General features: G+C 47.0%; 1 protein-coding gene across 1 annotated transcript in view; it reads left to right on the forward strand.

Moving 5' to 3' along the window:
* LOC146822346 (uncharacterized) overlaps positions 1–20669 on the forward strand; it is an 88157-nt gene that overhangs the window by 24902 nt on the left and 42586 nt on the right. Inside the window, exons 2-3 of the mRNA XM_085613433.1 lie at positions 19427–19543; positions 20315–20389. The gene's annotated coding sequence lies outside the window, so the exon portion shown is untranslated. The remainder of the gene's footprint in view (positions 1–19426; positions 19544–20314; positions 20390–20669) is intronic.

Here is a 20669-nt window from a genome sequence, read left to right on the forward strand (position 1 = left end):
AACTGTCCAGGGAAAGCCAGTGTTTGCGCACATGAGTGAGGACAGGAGGCAACCTAAACAAGCATTGGCACAGCCAATAAGTCTCGCTTTTGGGACCTTCTAAGTATTGAGTTATGCAGCACAATATCCTTGGTGCAACCACATCAACTGTTGCGTGGCTAAACACTTATAAGGTCCCAAAGGCGAGACCTATTGGCTATGCCAATGCTTGGTGTGGTTCTGTGTGTGGTTGTGTGGATGTGTGTGTGTGTAGTTGTGTGTGTGGTTGTGGGTGTGGATGTGGGTGTGGGTGTGTGTGTGGATATGTGGTTAGGTGTGTGTGTGGTGGTTGTGTGTGTGGTTGTGTGTGTGGATGTGGTTGTGCGTGGTTGTGTGGGTAAGGTTGTGTGGGTGTGTGGTTGTGTGTGTGGATGTGGTTGTATGGTTGTGGTTGTAGTTGTGTGTGGTGTTGTGTGTGTGGTTTTGTGTGTGTGGTTGTGTGTTGTGTGGTTGTATGTGGTTGTGTGTGAGGTTGTGTGTGGTTGTGGTTGTATGTGTGGTTGTAGTTATGTGTGGTTGTAGTTGTGTGTGTGTGGTTGTGTGTGTGGTTGTGATTTTGTGTGTGTGTGGTTGTGGTTGTGTGTGTGGTTGTGTGTGTGGTTGTGATTTTGTGTGTGGTTGTGGTTGTGTGTGTGGTTGTGATTTTCGTTGTGGTTGTGTGTGTGGTTGTATGTGTGGTTGTGATTTTGTGTGTGGTTGTGATTTTCTGTGTGGTTGTGTGTGTGGTTGTGATTTTCTGTGTGGTTGTGGTTGTGTGTGTGGTTGTGATTTTGTGTGTGGTTGTGGTTGTGTGTGTGGTTGTGTGTGTGGTTGTGTGGTTGTGGTTGTGTGTGTGGTTGTATGTGTGGTTGTAGTTGTGTGTGGTTGTAGTTGTGTGTGTGTGGTTGTGTGTGTGGTTGTGATTTTGTGTGTGTGTGGTTGTGTGTGTGGTTGTGTGTGTGGTTGTGATTTTGTGTGTGGTTGTGATTTTCTGTGTGGTTGTGTGTGTGGTTGTGATTTTCTGTGTGGTTGTGGTTTTGTGTGTGGTTGTGATTTTCTGTGTGGTTGTGTGTGTGGTTGTGTGTGTGGTTGTGAATTTGTGTGTGGTTGTGAATTTGTGTGTGGTTGTGGTTGTCTGTGTGGTTGTGTGTGTGGTTGTGTGGTTGTGGTTGTGTGTGATTGTGTGTAGTTGTGGTTGTGTGTCTGGTTTTATGTGTGGTTGTGTGTGTGTGCGGTTGTGTGTGGTTGTGTGTGTGGGTGCGTTTGTGGGTACAGTTGTGTGGTTGTGGTTGTGTGTGTGGTTGTGTGTGGTTGTGGTTGTGTGTGAGGGTGTGTGTGTGGTTGTGTGTGTGGTGTGTTTTGTGTGTGTGGCTGTGTGTAAGGTTGTGGTTGTGGTTGTGTGTGGTTGTGTATGTGTTGTGTTTGTGTGTGGTTGTAGTTGTGTGTGGTTGTGTGTGGTTGTGTGTATGGTTGTGTGTTAGGTGCGGTTGTGGTTGTGTGTGGTTGTGGTTGTGTGTGTGTGGTTGTGGTTGTCTGTGTGGTTGTGGTTGTGTGTGTGGTTGTGTGTGCGTGGTTGTGTGTGGTTGTATGTGCGTGGTTTTGTGTGTGGTTGTGTGGTTGTTGTTAGGGGTCGTGCTACATGTTCTCTATTTATATGTAAATCAGAGGTAAACGCAGAAAACTTTAACTCCCAGAATGCCTTGCTAAAGGGAGTATCTTGTATGCCTTCCTATGCTGCACTGCAATAGATCACGTGACGGCAGCCGGCATATAGGCTGCCGGCTCACAATCACGAGTGCTTGGCCTTGCTTCCTGCATTAGGACCACGCTCCCTTTGCCTGTTTGGATCCTTCCTGGTCCTGATCCTCGTCTTTTCCCTGTTTCCCGCATGTGTGGGGAGTGCAAACCAATGGAACATCCCTCTTCAAGTCTGAAGTACCGTGAGTTGGGTTGCGTGTGGAAATTACGACCTTTCGTGCCTATGTTATGATTCGCGCGCTGGAAGCGCGCTCTTGGGATTATTGCCTGTGTCGCTAGTGCGAGGAAGCTCTGTGGTGGTTTTTGCTTGCTCTTGTTTGGTCAGTGCTGGAAACACGCTCTTGGGGATTATTGCTTGTGGCATTAGCGCGAGGAAGCGCTGTGGTGATTCCTGCCTGCTCCTGTTTGATTAGCGCGGGCAACGTGCTAGATCCCTTGCCAGTTGTTCCTCCCCGGCGCTGGGACGTGCTGTTCAAATCACTGGTGCCTCAAGACGTCGGTAGTCCTTGGGATTGAACGCTCGAAGCTTTATTTGGACAAACAGTCCTATTTCATTAACAGAGACACACAGTACTGTCAAAACATTGTCACCAGGAAAGGACTATTGATAAATCAGATATACATATGTGGATGGACTCTAATCACGGCGCAGTGTAAGACGCTGTATTTCTTCTTCATAGAGAGTGCGTGATTCCTCCTTCAATCCCCCCTTCTTATTTGAAGTCTGCCCACTTCTCACTGGTGTTCTTTAGAGGCGCAGTTTCCTATTTCATGAAGAGTCCTTAAGTCCACGTCCCCAGGTCTGATTGTGTGAGTATGAGAAGGCATATAATGTACAGACAGTAGTGGGGGAGCTCACGAGGGATTAAGACTTACGAATATCTTGTTGTTTGTGTCTCCTTGTAGGAACCCTGACCTTTTTGCCTGACATCCCGATAGAAGACCTGGTGGTCCTTTTTGGTCTCTTCGCCCTCTAGGGGGTCTATGTCTTCCTCTAGTGTGTATACACCTATAGGGGACTGGACCCTGTGAGAGCGTATAGACATTATCTTCGCTCCCGTGGATCTTGGAATCTCTGTAGCTGGACCCAGAACTGGACAGTTGTGGTGGTGTGTGTGTGGGGTTGTGTGTGGTTGTGGTGGGGGTTGTCTGTGTGTGGTTGTGTGAGGTTGCGTGTGTGGTTTGTTAGTGTGCAGTTGTGTGTGGTTGTGTGTGTGGTTGTGGTTGTGTGTGGGTGCGGGTGTAGTTGTGGTTATGTGTGTGGTTGTGGTTTTGTGTGTGTGGTTGTGGGTGTGGTTGTGTGTGTGGTTGTGTGTGTGCTGGTGTGGTTGGGTGTGGTTGTGTGTGTGGTTGTGTGTGCCATTGGGTGTGGTTGGGTGGTTGTGTGCTTGTGTGGTTGTGTGTGGTTGTGTGTGTGGTTATGTGGGTGTGGTTGTGTGTGGTTGTGTGTGGTTGTGTGGGGTGTGGTTGTGTGTGTAGTTGTATGTGTGGTTGTAGTTGTGTGTGAGGTTGTGTGTGTGGTTGTGATTTTGTGTGTGGCTGTGGTTGTGTGTGTGGTTGTGGTTTTCTGTGTGGTTGTGATTTTCTGTGTGGTTGTGATTTTGTGTGTGGTTGTGATTTTCTGTGTGGTTGTGTGTGTGGTTGTGTGTGTGGTTGTGGTCGTGTGTGATTGTGTGTAGTTGTGGTTGTGTGTCTGGTTTTGTGTGTGGTTGTGGTTGTGTGTGTGGTTGTGTGTGTGTGTACGGTTGTGTGTGGTTGTGTGTGTGGGTGCGTTTGTGGGTACCGTTGTGTGTGTGGTTGTGTGTGTGTGTGTGTGTGGTTGTGGTTGTGTGTGAGGGTGTGTGTGTGTGGTTGTGGTTGTGTATGTGGTTGTGTGTGTGTGTGTGGTGTGTGGTTGTAGTTGTGTGTGGTTGGGTGTGGTTTGTGTGGTTGTGTGTGTGGTTGTTTGTGTGGTTGTGGTTGTGTGTGGTTGTGTGTTGTGTGTGGTGTGTTTTTTGTGTGTGGTTGTGTGGAAGGTTGTGGTTGTGTGTGGTTGTGTGGTGTGGTTGTAGTTGTGTGTGGTTGTGTGTGGTTTGTGTGGTTGTGTGTGTGGTTGTGTGTGTGGTTGTGTGTGGTTGTGTGTGTAGTTGTATGTGTGGTTGTAGTTGTGTGTGTGGTTGTAGTTGTGTGTGTGGTTGTGATTTTGTGTGTGGTTGTGATTTTCTGTGTGGTTGTGATTTTCTGTGTGGTTGTGTGTGTGGTTGTGTGTGTGGTTGTGGTCGTGTGTGATTGTGTGTAGTTGTGGTTGTGTGTCTGGTTTTGTGTGTGGTTGTGGTTGTGTGTGTGGTTCTGTGTGTGTGTGCGGTTGGGTGTGGTTGTGTGTGTGGGTGCGTTTGTGGGTACAGTTGTGTGTGTGTGGTTGTGTGTTGTGTGTGGTGTGTTTTTTGTGTGTGGTTGTGTGGAAGGTTGTGGTTGTTTGTGGTTGTGTATGTGGTTGTGTGTGTGGTGTGTGGTTGTAGTTGGGTGTGGTTTGTGTGGTTGTGTGTGTGGTTGTGTATGGTTGTGTGTGTAGTTGTATGTGTGGTTGTAGTTGTGTGGTTGTGTGTGTGTGTACGGTTGTGTGTGGTTGTGTGTGTGGGTACGTTTGTGGGTACTGTTGTGTGTGTGGTTGTGTGAGTGGTTGTGTGTGTGTGGTTGTGGTTGTGTGTGAGGGTGTGTGTGTGTGGTTGTGGTTGTGTATGTGGTTGTGTGTGTGTGTGGTGTGTGGTTGTAGTTGTGTGTGGTTGGGTGTGGTTTGTGTGGTTGTGTGTGTGGTTGTTTGTGTGGTTGTGGTTGTGTGTGAGGGTGTGTGTGTGTGTGGTTGTGGTTGTGTGTGCTTGTGTGTTGTGTGTGTGTGGTGTGTTTTTTGTGTGTAAGGTTGTGGTTGTGTGTGGTTGTATATGTGGTTGTGTGGTTGTGGTTGTGTGTGTGTGTGGTGTGTGGTTGTGGTTGTGTGTGAGGTTGTGTGTGTGGTTGTGTGTGTGGTTGTGTGTGTGGTTGTGTGTGGTTGTGTATGTGGTTGTGTGTGCTTGTGGGTGTGTGGTTGGGTGTGGTTGGGTGTGGTTGTGGGTGTGTGTGTGGTTGTGTGTGGTTGTGTGTGGTTATGTGGTTGTGTGTGGTTGTGGCTGTGTGTGTGTGGTTGTGGGTGTGTGGTTGTGTGTGGTTGTGTGTGTGCTTGTGTGGGTGTGGTTGTGTGTGGTTGTGTGTGTGGTTGTGTGTGTGTGTGGTTGTGTATGTGGTTGTGGTTGTGTGTTTGTGTGTGCTTGTGGGTGTGTGGTTGGGTGTGTGTGTGTGTGGTTGTGTGTTTGTGGTTGGGTGTGTGTGTGTGTGGTTGGGTTTGGGTGTGGGTGGGTGGTAGGGTGTGGTTGTGTGGTTGTGTGTGCTTGGGTGTGGTGTGTGGTTGTGTGTGTATGGTTGTGTGTGGTTGGTTGTGGGTGTGTGGTGGTATGTGGTTGTGTGTGTGCTTGTGTGGTTGTGTGTGTGGTTGTGTGTGTGTGGTTGTGTATGTGGTTGTGTGTTTGTGTGTGCTTGTGGATGTGGCTGTGTGGTTGGGTGTGGTTGTGGGTGTGTGTGTGGTTGGGTGTGGGTGTGTGGTTGGGTGTGGTTGTGTGTGTGCTTGGGTGTGGTGTGTGTGTGGTGGTGTGTATGGTTGTGTGGTGGTGTGTGTGGTTGTGGGTTGGGTGTGGTTGTGGCTGTGTGTGGTTTGTGTGGTTGTGATTGTGTGTGTGATTGTGTGGTTGTATGTGTGTGTGGTTGGGTGTGGTTGTGTGTGTGTGGTTGGGTGTGGTTGTGTGGTTTTGTGTGTGGTTGTGGTGTGTGTGTGGTTGTGTGTGTGGTTGGTTGTGTGGTTGTTGTGTGTGGTTGTGGTTGTGTGTGAGGGTGTGTGTGTGTGGTTGTGGTTGTGTGTGGTTGTGTGTTGTGTGTGTGTGTGGTGTGTTTTGTGAGTGTGGTTGTGTGTGGTTGTGTGTAAGGTTGTGGTTGTGTGTGGTTGTGTGGTTGTGTATGTGGGTGTGTGGTGTGTGTGGTTGTGTGTGTGGTTGGGTGGTTGTATGTGTGGTTGTGTGTGGTTGTGTGTGTGGTAGTGTGGTTGTGATTGTGTTTGTGTGTGGTTGGGTGTGGTTGTGTGGTTGTGTGTGTGTGGTTTTGTGTGTGGTTGTGTGGTTTTGTGTGTGGTTGTGGTGGTGTGTGTGTGGGGTTGTGTGTGGTTGTGTGTGGGTGCGGGTGTAGTTGTGGTTATGTGTGTGTGGTTGTGTGTGTGGTTGTGTGTGTGGTTGTGTGGTTGTGTGTGTGTGGTTTGTGTGTGTGCGGTTGTGTGTGGTTGTGTGGTTGTGGTTGTGTGTGGGTGCGGGTGTAGTTGTGGTTATGGGTGTGGTTGTGTGTGTGAGGTTGTGGTTATGTGTGTGGTTGTGGGTGTGTGGTTGTGTGTGTGGTTGTGTGTGTGCTTGTGTGTGGTTGTGTGGGTGTGGTTGTGGCTGTGTGTGTGTGTGGTTGTGTGTGTGGTTGTGTGTGTCATTGGGTGTGGTTGTGTGGTTGTGGGTGTGAGGTTGTGGGTGTGTGTGTGTGGTTGTGGGTGTGGTTATGTGGGTGTGGTTGTGGGTGTGTGGTTGTGGGTGTGTGGTTGTGGGTGTGTGGTTGTGGGTGTGTTGTTGTGTGTGTGGTTGTGGTTGTGTGTTTGTGTGTGTGCGCTTGTGGATGTGGGTGTGTGGTGATGTGTGTGTGGTTGGGTGTGTGGTTGGGTTTGGGTGTGGTTGTGTGGCTGTGTGTGTGTGCTTGTGTATGGTGTGTGTGTGGTTGTGTGTGTATGGTTGTGTGGTGTGTGTGGTTGTGGGTTGGTTGTGGCTGTGTGTGTGGTTGTGGGTGTGGCTGTGTTTGTGTGGTTGTGATTGTGTGTGTGGTTGGGTGTGGAAGTGTGGTTGTATGTGTGTGGTTGGGTGTGGTTGGGTGTGGTTGGGTGTGGTGTGGTTTTGTGTGTGGTTGTGGTGTGTGTGTGTGGTTTTGTGTTTGGTTGGTTGTGTGGTTGTTGTGTGGTTGTGGGTGAGTGGTTGTGTGTGTGGCTGTGTGTGGTTGTGGTTGCATGTGTGGTTGTCTGTGTAGTTGTGGTTGTGTGTGTCTGGTTGTGTGTGTGTGTGGTTGTATGGGTGGTTGTGGGTGTGTGGTTGTGTGTGTGGCTGTGGTTGTGTGTGTGGTTGTGGCTGTGGTTGTGTGCGTGGTTGTGTGTGTGGTTGGGGTTGTGTGTGTGTGTGAGACAGTAATACTAAAAGCATATCAAAATAAAGGAACACAAACATCGAGTTTGTGGAAAGAAAAAGCACATTGTAAGTCAAACGGGTGCAGCAAAACATTAACACAACAACATGTTCTTTGATGTTTGATGTTCTTTGAACGAGAACATCAAAGGGGCGCTGTGAAAGTGATCGCGGGCAAAAGTGAAAGTGATCGCGGGCGCTTAATGAGCATGATGAGGTTTGCCATAAGGTGCCTCTGCTCCTAAGCGCGCGCTCGCGCACGTGCACTGTAGCTCTAGGCTGGCCATGGTAGCATTTTTTGAGCCCTCACTAAAAGTCTCGCCAGACCAGCGCATGCTCTGGGTCAGGCGAGACCTAAAAAGCATAACTGCCACTCGCCTTGCCACCTACGCCGAGAGAGTTAGGGATACACTGTTGCAAAACCGTGACCTCACCAGGTCACGCTTATGCCGTGCTCCCCAGCCGGCCTGCAGCAGCTGTGCTAATAATGAATGCTCATTGCAGCAGGCAGCGCAGCAATGAGCCATTCACAAACAGACTTTTCACACTTAGACTACTACAATACACACACACTGCCAGAACAGCATGTGGTCTACGCTGCGTGCTCAGCTCATTAGGTGTTGGCCAGTGTGGCGATTTCGGTTCCGCTTAGCTCTTCCTTTGCACCGGTGGTGGTATCAAGGTGGCGCTACAAATGCGTTACCTCGCATTTTTGTGCGGTGATGCGGACCACCGCACAAAAATGCGTTAGTGTCCCGCCTGATGCGTGATACTTGCTGGGCTGCAGGGGACAGAGGCTTTCCACAAGAGCCGCAGGTTACTGAGCTCCCTCTGAGAGGTTTCACACAATACTGGGGTGCTGTCACTACTATCAGATGTTGGAACGGTCAGTAGTATCACAACCAACTCAGACCCCATTCACAAGAAATCGCAGAGCTGCACTACTTTTCACAAGCGAGCGCGCGACTATAAAAGCGTTGTTAATATGCTGAGTTTGTAACACAGTTGGTATTGAACTTCCCAGAGGAAGAGGCTGTGGGGTTATTGCTGAATATATGCACAAAGGCAGTGCAAAGGTGCAAAAAGAGTGTTTATGATTTCACTAGAGAAAACAGTTGTCGAAGGGGAGAAGCCTCGCACATGTTGTGAGAGGCAAAAAGGCTTTCAACTCATGGTAGAAAAAATTAATTCCTGGGTCCCCTAGAACTCTTGGAAATTCCACACAACTGACACATCTCCAGCACTGAATGCCCTCTCACCCCCCCAGGTGGATACCTGTACAATGCAAATACATTCTTTGTGGTGACATTATGATTTGCAGGAAATCTACTGGTTTGTGTATAGCGCTGAATACCGCATCTTTCCAGTTTCTAAGCACCCAGATGTGCAGCTTACATAAACTTTGCTTTGGTACAACAACCAAGCGAATGCACTGTTGCACTGTATTTGCTGATTATGTAAGAGTACGCTGATTTTATATCAGTCCATACTATATGCACTTTTTACATTTGTGGGCAATATAGAGAATACAGATTGTGAAACGTGCTACAATGTACATCTTTTCCATCCAATTTATTTTAAGTGTAATGAGGTTTTTAAGAATGAAAAAAACACCCCATAAAGGAATAAACTCTGATTGAAAAAGGAAGCCAGATTTGGCACTACGTAACTGCTGAACGGGGCACTGCCTCCTGAACGCTGCACCCGGGCCTTCGATTATTCTGCCTGGCTCAGAGTGCTGTGACGCATTTGTGGACCTGTGGTCTGTGCTTGCAGCAGCTGGTTTGTGGCGTCAGCCCTTTATTACACGGTGGTTCCATTCTTGCCTGTTCTCTGACACTACTTATTCAGTGACTACTGTTGGAGACCTGTAATAAGACATGCTGTGGTCTTCTATAAGATTACAAAACGCGGCGTCCAGCGGCTGCAATCCCTATCCTCCTACAAGTAGCAGAGGCAGTGCTTTAAATGGGCCGGTACTCACCGGTACTGAGTACCGGCACTTCCAAATTGTTCCACCTTCAGTACCGGAACTTCTCCTTGGCCAGGGAGAGTACCGGGACTCTGGGGCAGTAGCCAAGCTTATATTACGTGTAGCAACGTTGCTTGGACAGGCATTGCTGTTTCTGATGAGACTGGCTATCAGGCGCGCAACGTCCATAGAGCTCAAAGAGCTTCAGCCCCCCCTCCCCCAGGCCTCCTCCCCCCTCGTGTGTCTCATCCCGGGCTGAGGCAGCTTCTGGCAACCGCCTTATTGCAGCCGCACCCGAGTACGTCACAGGTCTTTAAAAGACCATTCGCTTGCTAACGAGGCTTTGTTGTGTTTTCACCCCTTCTTAGAGCCCCTGCATCTCCACACATATTGCTGGAAGAATCAGCACCCCCTCCCACCCCCACGAAATTTTTAGTAGGCCCCCCAACCGAAATTTGGCTCTTGTTGCGCCGCTGCTGGCTTCGAAAGGAGCCGTGAATGTGTGCATTGACAGACGATCCTAGATGGCGGCCAGTACTGATAACCCCTCAATTGAAAGAAAACCTGCTGAGATTTTCTATTTACATAGCTTCTCTCACTCGTCTGCTTCGCCACCTAGAGATCCGGGTGATTACAGCACCGAACATCTAGGTGAAACGGGCGTCCTGTAGTAGTTTGGCAGTCATGGGAAAAGCAGATTCAGAACATTTGCTCCTCCCCCCTCGTGTGTCTCATCCCGGGCTGAGGCAGCTTCTGGCAACCGCCTTATTGCAGCCGCACCCGAGTACGTCACAGGTCTTTAAAAGACCATTCACTTGCTAACGAGGCTTTGTTGTGTTTTCACCCCTTCTTAGAGCCCCTGCATCTCCACACATATTGCTGGAAGAATCAGCACCCCCTCCCACCCCCACGAAATTTTTAGTAGGCCCCCCAACCGAAATTTGGCTCTCGTTGCGCCGCTGCTGGCTTCGAAAGGAGCCGTGAATGTGTGCATTGACAGACGATCCTAGATGGCGGCCAGTACTGATAACCCCTCAATTGAAAGAAAACCTGCTGAGATTTTCTATTTACATAGCTTCTCTCACTCGTCTGCTTCGCCACCTAGAGATCCGGGTGATTACAGCACCGAACATCTAGGTGAAACGGGCGTCCTGTAGTAGTTTGGTAGTCATGGGAAAAGCAGATTCAGAACATTTGCTAGTGAAACAAAATAGCTCAAGGAACTTTCTGGTCAGGACTCCTTTTACTTTTGGGCAGTCAGCAGGTAGCGCTACCCACACAATCCCAATGTATCGCTAGGTGCTAAATCCCAAATTGGTATGAATTTGAGAAAAGTTTGTGCATCTTTCTCTTGCAGTCATAATGGGACTGTATGAAACATGGGAAATGACATTGGCGTGCTGAGTGCCTGTTGTCAGACTGAGAGTGGAGGGGAATGCCACTAATCATCAGGGTAAACCCATGCATTTAAAGTACAGCTTGGATATTGCATTTGTAAAAATCAGTTTTAGAGAATGATGTGCGTGTTAGTGTCTGTGTGAGAAAGGAGGTGTATGTGTGTCACAGATGTGCACTATGAGCTGATATGGAAAAAAGTTATTCTATTAAAGCAGATTACGCTGATAACTTTTCAGTGCAATAGAGTTCTGTGCTGCATAGGCTGCTCATCAACACATAATGAATAGGGCATGCCCACTGGAAATGTGAATACTACTTCATATATTGGCACGGTGAAGTTATAGTGCCACTATGCACAGCGCTACATAAAACTCCAACATAAATAAATCAATACTTACCATGTGTTGGACTTGGCCCTTCTGGCAAGTTCACCCCTGAACTTTTTGCTTTTATTGGTGACCTGGTGGTAGTGATTTTTGGTTTCTGCGCACTTTCCCTGTGTCGCAGAGTAAAGTGCGTGCGCACTCTGAGTGCATGTGGTGAGATAGGCCTGCCCTCCCATAGGAATGCATGGGGAATGTATGTGTCCCTGGTAGTTCCTGATGCGTGGGGTGTGCAGGGTCGAGTCTGGTATGTACGGACTCGTGTGATAAAATGCTGCGCGATGATGTGTGCGGCGTGCATGTATCTAGTGTGGAAGTGCCACTTCTAGAAGTGGGCACTTCTGTGTGCAGTGTGAAATGTGTGCCTTGTCTGGTGATTGGCTGGCTGAGGTCAGGTGACGGGCTAGGGAATCCCCAGAGTCAGGGGGAGTCACCCAGTGGTGAATAGGGAGATCAGCAGCTAGATGGGTGGGAGGAGTACACCTGAGTCCTGAATAGGGCTGGACTTTCCCCACACAATGCTGGCTCCGCCCCCTGTGGTGCGACTGATGACCCTGGCCTGCACTCTGAATAGGGAGAGGGGCTGAGCAAAACAAAGTGCTCAGGAACCAGTTGTAACTGGTTCGCCCCTTCCCTGCACATTGAGACAAAGGAAAGCTATGTATAAAAATGGGGCTGTGTCCCCACAGAATCTGTTCTCTTCCAGGATCCTGAGGGGGGCTGCTGCTGCTGGAGGCCAGGAGGAACCACCACTTTGGACTGCCTTCCTGCCTGGAGGGCCCAGTGAGCTGGCCCCTGGCCCAGCCTTGCCCCCTGCCCACCTTCCTAAGAACTTTGCTGGACTTGGTGGTTATTCTCCCCCAAAGCGCTGGGAGCGCTTCATTTGTGTCCCTAAGCGCCTGGAAGCGCTTTTATTTACCTTTAGCGCTCAGGAGCGCTTTATTTCTGGAAGCCGGTGCCCACCCGGCGTTTGCCCCATCTTCGCTGATCTTGAAGTCCCCTGGCAGGTGCCCACCCTGTCAGGGACATTGCCGTGGTCGTTGGCGGGTGCCCACCCCGCTTTGTGTGCCTCAACAGTAGAGGCATCGTCGCATTTTTATTTGGACCGAAGGCGGGAGCCCACCCTGCGCTTTGGTAAGGAGAAAAGTTCTTCGCCGCTGCCGCCGCGAGAAGCCGGAGGGTTGCCTGGCAATCGGGACTCCTACCGCTACGTCACTGGAACGCAGAGCGGGCAGGAAGTCCCGGCGTCAGGAGATACCACGAGAACTGAGAGGAACCCCGCTGCCCTGAGAGGACGGAGCAGTGCAGGCTCCGTGTCAGTCCCGTGCCGGCCGCTGCCCTGAAGCCCGACGCCACCGCGGAAGCACAGCGGGAGCACCCTGGAGCACAGGTGAGGCGCCCTTGTGTACAGAGTCCCCGTGGGGCGGAGGGGGGCATTTCCTGCCTGGGGTGCGCCAGGGAAGGCACGGTGCAGATCTGCCTCGCTGTCCTGCTGCGTGCGCAGCCCAACCCCACTGGCATTATCTGCTTAGAGTCCCCCGAGCGGGACTCCAACGTGGGAGCGCGTGACGCTCCAACCCCGGGGGCATTGTTGGTTTCGAGTCCCCCGAGCGGGACTCCAACGGTGAAGGGGGCAGAGTGGTTAACGAGCCTAGAGGGCTCCCACGTCCCCCGCATTGGTGGTTGTGTAGAGCTTGCACGCTCCAACGTTACGGGGCATTATTCTCAGTGATTTCTCGAGTCCCTGATCGGGACTCCAACGAGGAGGGCAATCGTTGTTTTAGAGCACTAGAACGCTCTAGTGGGGCACATCGTTGAAAGAGCCTAGAAGGCTCCAAAAAGGCACATTATTCGTTTCAGAGCCTAGAAGGCTCCAACGGCTGACATACTTGCGTTCAAGGCACAGAGGTGCCCAGGCCCCAGTCCCTACAGCTGCCCAGCACTTAGTGGGTAGCTGCCACGTTTAGGCCTCTCCCTGACATTGGGACACAGGGCGTCCTAGCCCCTACCAGGCCAGTTGGCCTAGGGACTGCCACAGGTGGTGGCTTATGTGCGTTCTTGCGCTATTGTTCCTTTCCTGCACCTCTGAATGCGTGTTTATGCGTCATGTGCCTTGTTTTACACCGCTGAATGTAGTTTATGCATCATGTGTTTTCCTTCCCTACACCTCTGAATGTGATGCATCATGTGTAATGTGCGTTTACCCCTACAGGTATTGTGATACTTAGGTGGTTGTTTTTCTCCTAGTACAGGTGGTGCTAGTGAGGTCCTGATTCCCTGCGTAATATTTTCCTAAGGTGGTTAGGGTTGCGTAGGTGGTACTTACCGGTTACCAGTGATTACTGGTTGTGTGCTACATTTTCTACTTTGTACTGCAATAATTTTATATCCTATGTTCTAAGAGTGCTAATTCCTGACAGTGGTCCATGTGGCCCTGTCCCCTGTACATATAATCCCTTGTAAATTCTGCCCGTACCTGTTGGCACATTGTAGAGTGTGTGTTCTTATCTAATGTGTTGGTATAATACAAAGGGTATTTTTATATAATACCTTGTGTGGAGTTTCCTTTGTGGTGGGCCTTGGGTGTTGTTGCTGGGTGCGCGCGCAAATGCTTTACACATCGCCTCCGGGATAAGCCTGTCTGCTCGTGCCAAGCTACCAAGGGGGTGAGCAGGGGTTATCTTTGGCGTGTAACTCCCCAGCCCTGACTAGAGTGGTGGTTTCTGTCTGGCTTTGGCGCAAGCCCTAGCCAACCAGAAATCGCCATTTCTAACACCATGAAAATGCAACCTTATATCAACTATGCAGTTTATATAATTTGAATTTCAGTGCCAGTGTCGGTGAAGTAAGATACACACAAACAATATCTATTTCTTCATCAACATTCCCAGATGTACTCAGAGAATATCTTGATCTCATTGGATGCTGGCACCTTGCCCCGCCCCTAACCCCACCTAAAGTCCCGCCCATGTCCACAGGTCAATTTTATGAGTACCTGCACTTATTTTTTCCCATTTAAAGCACTGAGCAGAGGCGATGTGAAACAATTGCATAGACTCAAAATGCACATTTAGTACACACAAAATGCTAATGTAGTTGACACAAAACAAGTAAAACCAGCCCATGCTAGACAGTAAATTTGCGTCACTGCAGAACATGGACACGTGCAGCAGATACTTGCACAGCACTGGACAGACCACAAGCTCTTAAAAGTGCAGTCCTTTCACACCGCTGATTACGTATGCTTGCAGTGCCATGAGCACAAATGGTAAACTTCTCCAACTAACCATGCTTTTGTTGAGTGCTTGGGCTGGGTAAACCATGTCCACTCCACAGCAAACCAAAATACTTGGGTACAATTGTTGCCAACTTAACGTTGACAAGCCAAGTGAAAAATACTCTGTCACATGGCGGTTGGCAGAGTTTTTCCTGAAGACTGCGCTTCAAGCATAGAATGGAGTGGGCAAAACTCAGCAAACTCTGCCGACGGAGCGGAGTTGATCCTTAGAATACACCTTGGTTTTTAGGCCGGTTTCTTCTGCTTGCATGCTCAAATCAAGGAAAGATATAGACTTCTTGTCCAGTGTTCTAGTGAATATTAAGAATGTATCTCTTGAGTTAACCCATCTGACGATTTCTGAGGGTTCTGCTTCATTCCACTTCATTCCACTTCCAGAGACAAAAATGTCAACGACATATTGTTTCCAGAATTTTATATTAGTATTGAATGGGCTGTCTCTATAAGGATATGTATGGTTTCAAAATTGTATACATAGGGACATGCTACGCTTGGGGTGAAGTTGCTCCCCATTGAGGCCTCGTATGTCTGTAGTTAGAATTGTTTCCAAATTGAATTTAATTTCGTGTAAGGGCCATATGTGCACAATCAAGCACAAAGTCTATGGGTGTGATGGAGTCCACTGGTACCTTGTTCAGTAAAGTCTCTAAAACTCTCAAAGATGCCTCCCGGGGAATTCTTGTGTATTTGGCCTCTACGTCTAGTCATGAGTAATCATAATTCAGATCAAATCAATCTCTTGAATAATGTTTAATATGTCTTTAATATCCTTTGCATACATTTCTTGATCTCGCTGAGGGGACCACAATCTTATGGTCCACCTCTGTGTCAGAATGGATACTGCCCTCTTCCTCTTACCGACTCTCAGGGGTGATTACTTCCTCCAGTTGAGCTAGCTTCCTTCTTGCTTCTTCCCAGGCTCTCAGGGTAAGTAAATATTTTATTGCATATAGTTAATTAAAACCATTACAATTTTAAGCTAAAAACATCAAATTATCAACAAAAAAAAGAATAAAAAAAGATTTCCTTTTTACAGAGTTCAACGTTAATCAGCATTAATCCGTATGCAAGTCATTTCTCGATTTTGACCATCCTTTGTCCTATGTCGAAAATTATGTGAAAAACACAAATATGTATTAAATATTGCTGGTCATGGCTGAGATCATGGGTGAAAGTGCAATATAAACTACACAAGGTGAAGATAGTATTAGGCGGTCATCCGCTTTTCATTACAGTAATTGTATACAAAAAATCCAAATATGCATAAATCTTCAAATGCATAACTAAAATCGCGTGCAAAGTGCAAATGTAAACTGAGTATTACAAGTCCTTAAATTCCTGTCGGCTATCATGTGCAAAAGGTGCAATATGAACTATAAACAAATCAATTACTAGATGTTAACAGTTGTCAATTTCATAGTTAAAAGCCATGTGCAAAAGCAAATATGCATATCACTATAACAAAGATGGTATCTTAAGTGGACTTGGCTCTAATGGCATTCAGACATATAGTATGGTGTGTTGCATAGTTTCGTGTCAGAGTAATATGCGTGTCACTGTATCTATGATGATGTCTTCAATCTGCCCAGCCACAGGAATCTTAGGTCGTATGGTATGGTGTGCTTCCTGGTTCGTATAAATCAAGCAAACACAGTGGGTCTATCCTGGGCCTTTTATAGCAACCCCCAGGATACTAGATATACTAAGTGTGCAGATGCAGTGTGTTGGTCGTATGTGCTAGGAATCACTCGTATGAACGTTATGTGCTTGATTTTAATAATATTGAGCTAACTTTCTGTAAAAATCTGGCGGCCCTGCATGAGGTCTGTAGCTAATAGCTATTCAGTAGTAACATTACGGCCGGTCCACATGATCTGACTTGAAAAGAGCGGAATACATGAAGTAAATAATACCGCCTCAAATTGTTCACAGCCGGGCAAATACAGAAAAGGTGAATGAGTCTCTTTAACCAGTCTGCAAAGCATGGTTGGCCATGATTGTTTCCATGTTGGGATCTGATCTTTTGAGGTGAAGGCTCCCAACCGGATCAAAAGTAGCCAATGGTGGATTGATGGAGTTATATTGTGGACAAGATACAGCTGAAGCGATCAAATCTCGTATGAGGATAAAACCATCCAGCCATGTTTTTTCTTCGCTAGGGCAGCTTTGTCCATTATCCAAGCCTTTTGTTTTGCTGCGGGTCTAGCTATTTTTTTTAAATGCAGTAAAACTGTAGATGGTATCCCAGGCATCATTCATATCGAGCGTTGTTAATGCTTGTTCAAGTACTGTATGCCATGCTTTTCTTCCTTTAGGATGGTTCTTCATTTCCGTCCAACAATGCCCCATCAAGGATTCCTCTTGTGCTGCTTTTAATTTCCAACACTTATTTAGGTCGAGCCTGTAACAGCGGCATGCGCTGTTCTGGCGAAGACTTCATGTAGGGGGTTTCAATAATCGCACACGCTTGTGCGTGTGCTTTTTGTTTTGGCCCACGCTATTGGCCTTTGCATGCGTCTTTTTAACAAAGACAGCACGTAATTGGCCAAAGGCGGGCGCATTGCTCCGCCCATGGCCTATTGGTGTCGGTTATCCCAGACATGGGCGCAATAATTGAAACCACATGTCTTGCGCGCCACTCGTTCAGAAGTTGCTGGAGGAACACGCCAACGACACCAAGAAGCTTGCCTTGACGGGGCTGCCCATCGTGCACTGGCCGAAGAGGGATAATGTAAGATCTCTTTGTCTAGTTTCCCTTTTGTGTGAAACACTCCTATAGAGTGCACACATTTTAAGCCGTCTCCCTTGTGTAGTCTCTCCCGAACACTCCTGTTGCCCGACTGCTTGCCCCTGCCCCTGCCTCGCGTTCGCCTGCGTGCTTCCCTCCAGTGCTTCCACTGGTGTCCGCCTACTGTGCTGCTTTCCCCATCCCTAGTGCTGCTTCTGCTCCTGCCACCCCCTGTTGCCTTTTACGCTCCCAGCCTTTTATTTATGTTTTAAAAACAAAAACAAAACTAAAAGGCATTGTTATTTGCAATGTCAATAGCTCAAACTCGCGTAAATGCGAGACCTATTGCATTGCAAATGCTTGTTATTATTGCTGCATGCCTGACCAGATGTTGATTTATTAGCCCGAATTCCAAGCGGATTTGTACTTGAGATGTAAACTGCGGAATCCGAAAGATTTGTTTAAATAGGCCTGATTGTTGGAGATTCAGGAAGTTGGCATCTTGGCCTCTAAAAAGTTCAGAGCCATAAGTAAGGGTTGGGAGGAACTTGGCAGCAATGACTTTTGGTAGATGGGAATTTGATGGACACTTTAATTTCAATTTTAACATGCTTGAGCCCTTCTGGTGATTAAATGTTCTTTAAGTGTGTACCTTGAATCGACCACTACTCCCAGGTATTTATAGGAGGCACTCTGCTCTATTCTGTTCTCGGCTGCATACCACTTATATTTTGTTCTGTTGGGCCCTGTGTTTGCTGAGAAACACATAACCTTGTTTTTGTTATAGTTAAGAGACAAGCCAAGCTCCTTAGTATATTCCACCAGCTTTGTGATCAAGCGCTGTAGGCCCACTGGCGTCTGGCTGCATAAAATGATGTTGTCTGCATATTGCAAACTTCTTATTTTGCAGTGAGCAATCTTCGGCGGGTCACTTTGGATTTCTGATATCCTCTTGTCTAGGTCTGCGATGAAGTTGTTAAAAAGACTAGGAGCCGGCACGCATCCCTGCTTTAAACCGATATGCGTTGGAATCCTTGCTGTAGTTCTTTCCCGTTACTCAGATTTATCTGAACCCAGGTGGATGTATACAAATTGACGATGGCCCGTAGTAGCAGTGGTGGAAAGCCCCATGTTTGCCAACTTTTGCCACAGAAGTTCTCTGGGTACCATGTTGAACACTGTTTTTAGGTCGACAAAGCAGGTACAAAATTTGGTTGATTTTTGCTTTGCTTTTTCGACGAGGAGGTTCAAGGCCAGAAGGTTACACATCGTACTTGTACCAGGTCTAAAGCCTATCTGTGTAACTGGGATGATCTTACTAGAAGTGACCCAATTTTCCAGAGCTATCAGGAGATTTGACGCATATATTTTAGCTTCTACATCGATTAAGGCGATCAACCTCTAATTCTCCGGATCCGATCTGGTGCCCGCTTTACATATCGGATGTGGAACGCTACTTCTCCATGACACTGGTATGCTGTTTGTTTGAAAGGCATGGTTGACTAATGGAGTGAAAAATTCTGCCCAAAACGATTTATCTTGTTTAAAAATTCCTATTTGGAAAGCCATTTGGGCCTGGGGCTCCGCTAGATCTGAGTTTATTTATGACCATTTCGACCTGGTTGATTTGAATCCAATTTCCCTCAAGCGCATTTTCTGGGTGATCTTTTTTTGGTTGCTGCTGTGCGTTGTGATCTGTATTCGTAGCTGGATATTTGGTGTTTTTTGTTCATATTATTTTTGGCTAGATGGGCTATCCAGTCTGCATCTAGAATATTTGCGTTATGTTGACGGAAAGATCCATTTGCTATGTTATTTATTTCCACCCAGAACTTTTTGTTGTTATTTGATTGACTTGTTTCCAGTAATTTTAACCAAATTTCAGTTTGTTGTGATTTCTTTACCATCCAAACTTCTTTTTTATATTTCTGCCTCAACTGATGGATTTGCTGCTTTGCCACTTTGCTCGTTATTAGGGTGTTTCCAAGTAGTTTTCTCATTTCTCGATTGAATGCCTTTTTTTCACAGCTAAGGAGCTGTAAGTCTCTATTGTTGTTATCCTTAGGTTGCTTTCGTGGAGCCTGTTCTGTGATGGAAATTTGGAGATCAGCATCATGATCATATTTTTCCAAGTTACCCATGGCTGTTTCAAGTTTTGTTCTTGTGTGGTCACTGGTAAATTTTTTAATAATTCATTAATTAACAGGCATTTTTGCCATTCCACGCTAGCCTTTTTAGATTTTACGGACTGGGGACTTCCGACAAATCATTGCTTTCAGCCGCTCTTGAGATATGGATATGAAAGTCAATTGACTGTGATCACTCTCTAGTCTATGAATTATTTGATAGCTAGAGATCATTTGTAATAGCTTGATATCCACTATTGTGTAGTCTAGGACAGAGTGTGCCTGCTTAAGATATTCTGGTTGGTATCGCTGGTTGATATTGCGGAAGACGACAGTTTAAAGTTATTATCCCTATGTTGGCTAATATTGAAGCGCAAAGTTGGCCATGGTGATCTTTTTTGTGATAATTTGTCATTACTGGGGGAATCCTTTTCCCTTTAAATTTAATTTGTTGTTTCTCTTGTTCTTGGTCCACTTGAAGTAAGAACATATTGAAGTCGCCTGACAGCACAATACCTGCCTGCGGAAAAGGAGATTGCAATGAATTGAGCAGCACTTTAAGGGTCATGATTTTCTCCTGTTTTGCCTTTGATGCTGGGTGAATATATACGTTACATATAATTAAAAACTTTTCCTCATTGTTATGTGGCAAATCATTGAGAGAGTCTTGTGATGATTGTTAGAAATGGGGGTCTCTAGTTGACAAGGGCTTGCACATTTGTCCAAATGGGGACCCTTCTTCCCAGTCAGGATAAGGGAGTTACACTCCTAAAATAACCCCTGCTCACCTCCTTGGTAGCTTGACACGAGCAGTCAGGCTTATCTTAGTGGCAGTGTGTAAAGCATTTGCACATAACCCAGAGTAATACAATGTAAGCACTACAAAAGGACACCACACCAGTTTAGAAAAATAGCCAATATTTTTATATACTTTAAGACAACACCAAAAACAATAAAAATCCACAATACAGTACCTAAAAATCGACAGTTGTCAAAATAAGCTTTGAAAACAGTTTCTTGATGTCGATACCTCTGTCCCGGGCTATCACGGCGTCGTGAGCAAACAAGCTGTCGGAGGGAGGGTTGGAAACAAAATCTAGGAGGCCGGGCTATGGGCTCAATTGTGGCTGTTCATTGGAATTTTTCTTTTAACAGAAAAGAAAATAAATAACAATGGAGTCAATTCTTCCCCACTCTACAATCTTTCTTTCCTCTCTTTTTCTGTCTTCTTGTTTCTGGGGTGCTTGGTGATGTCTTCAGAGCGATTGCCTGTTCCTGATTAAAGTTCTGTAGTTGCATGTGTTTCTTTTTTCCTTTTATTCTTTATTGCGGCCGTTTTCACAAACTTCTTCTTCCTCTTCTTCTTTAGGTCTCGAGACTGGTGTTGGACGCGCCCCAGGATGCTCGCAGAGGAGAGACCAGAGTAGAGACAGAAGAGCAGGTGGTGAGTATATGGCTGTTCTTTCTGTTTTTTCTTTATAGAAGAGACCACCACCACCACCGAGAGCAGAAGCGTATAAAGCGCAAGAATCGCACAGGGAAGAGGAAAAGGGTGGATAGAGTGGGAAGGGACAAAAGTTGCTAGTGCTCACGTCTCTATATTGGCACAGTCTCTACTTGGTGATTATTAGCAAAAAAAAAAAAAAAAAGAGAAAACAAGTGAAGAGAGAGACGATTTAGTTCTAGAAACACGGCTATTCCTCTATTCCTGTTATCACACAGAG

This window comes from Triturus cristatus, chromosome 6, assembly GCF_964204655.1.
Source record: "Triturus cristatus chromosome 6, aTriCri1.1, whole genome shotgun sequence".
Classification (NCBI taxonomy): Eukaryota; Metazoa; Chordata; class Amphibia; order Caudata; family Salamandridae; genus Triturus; species Triturus cristatus.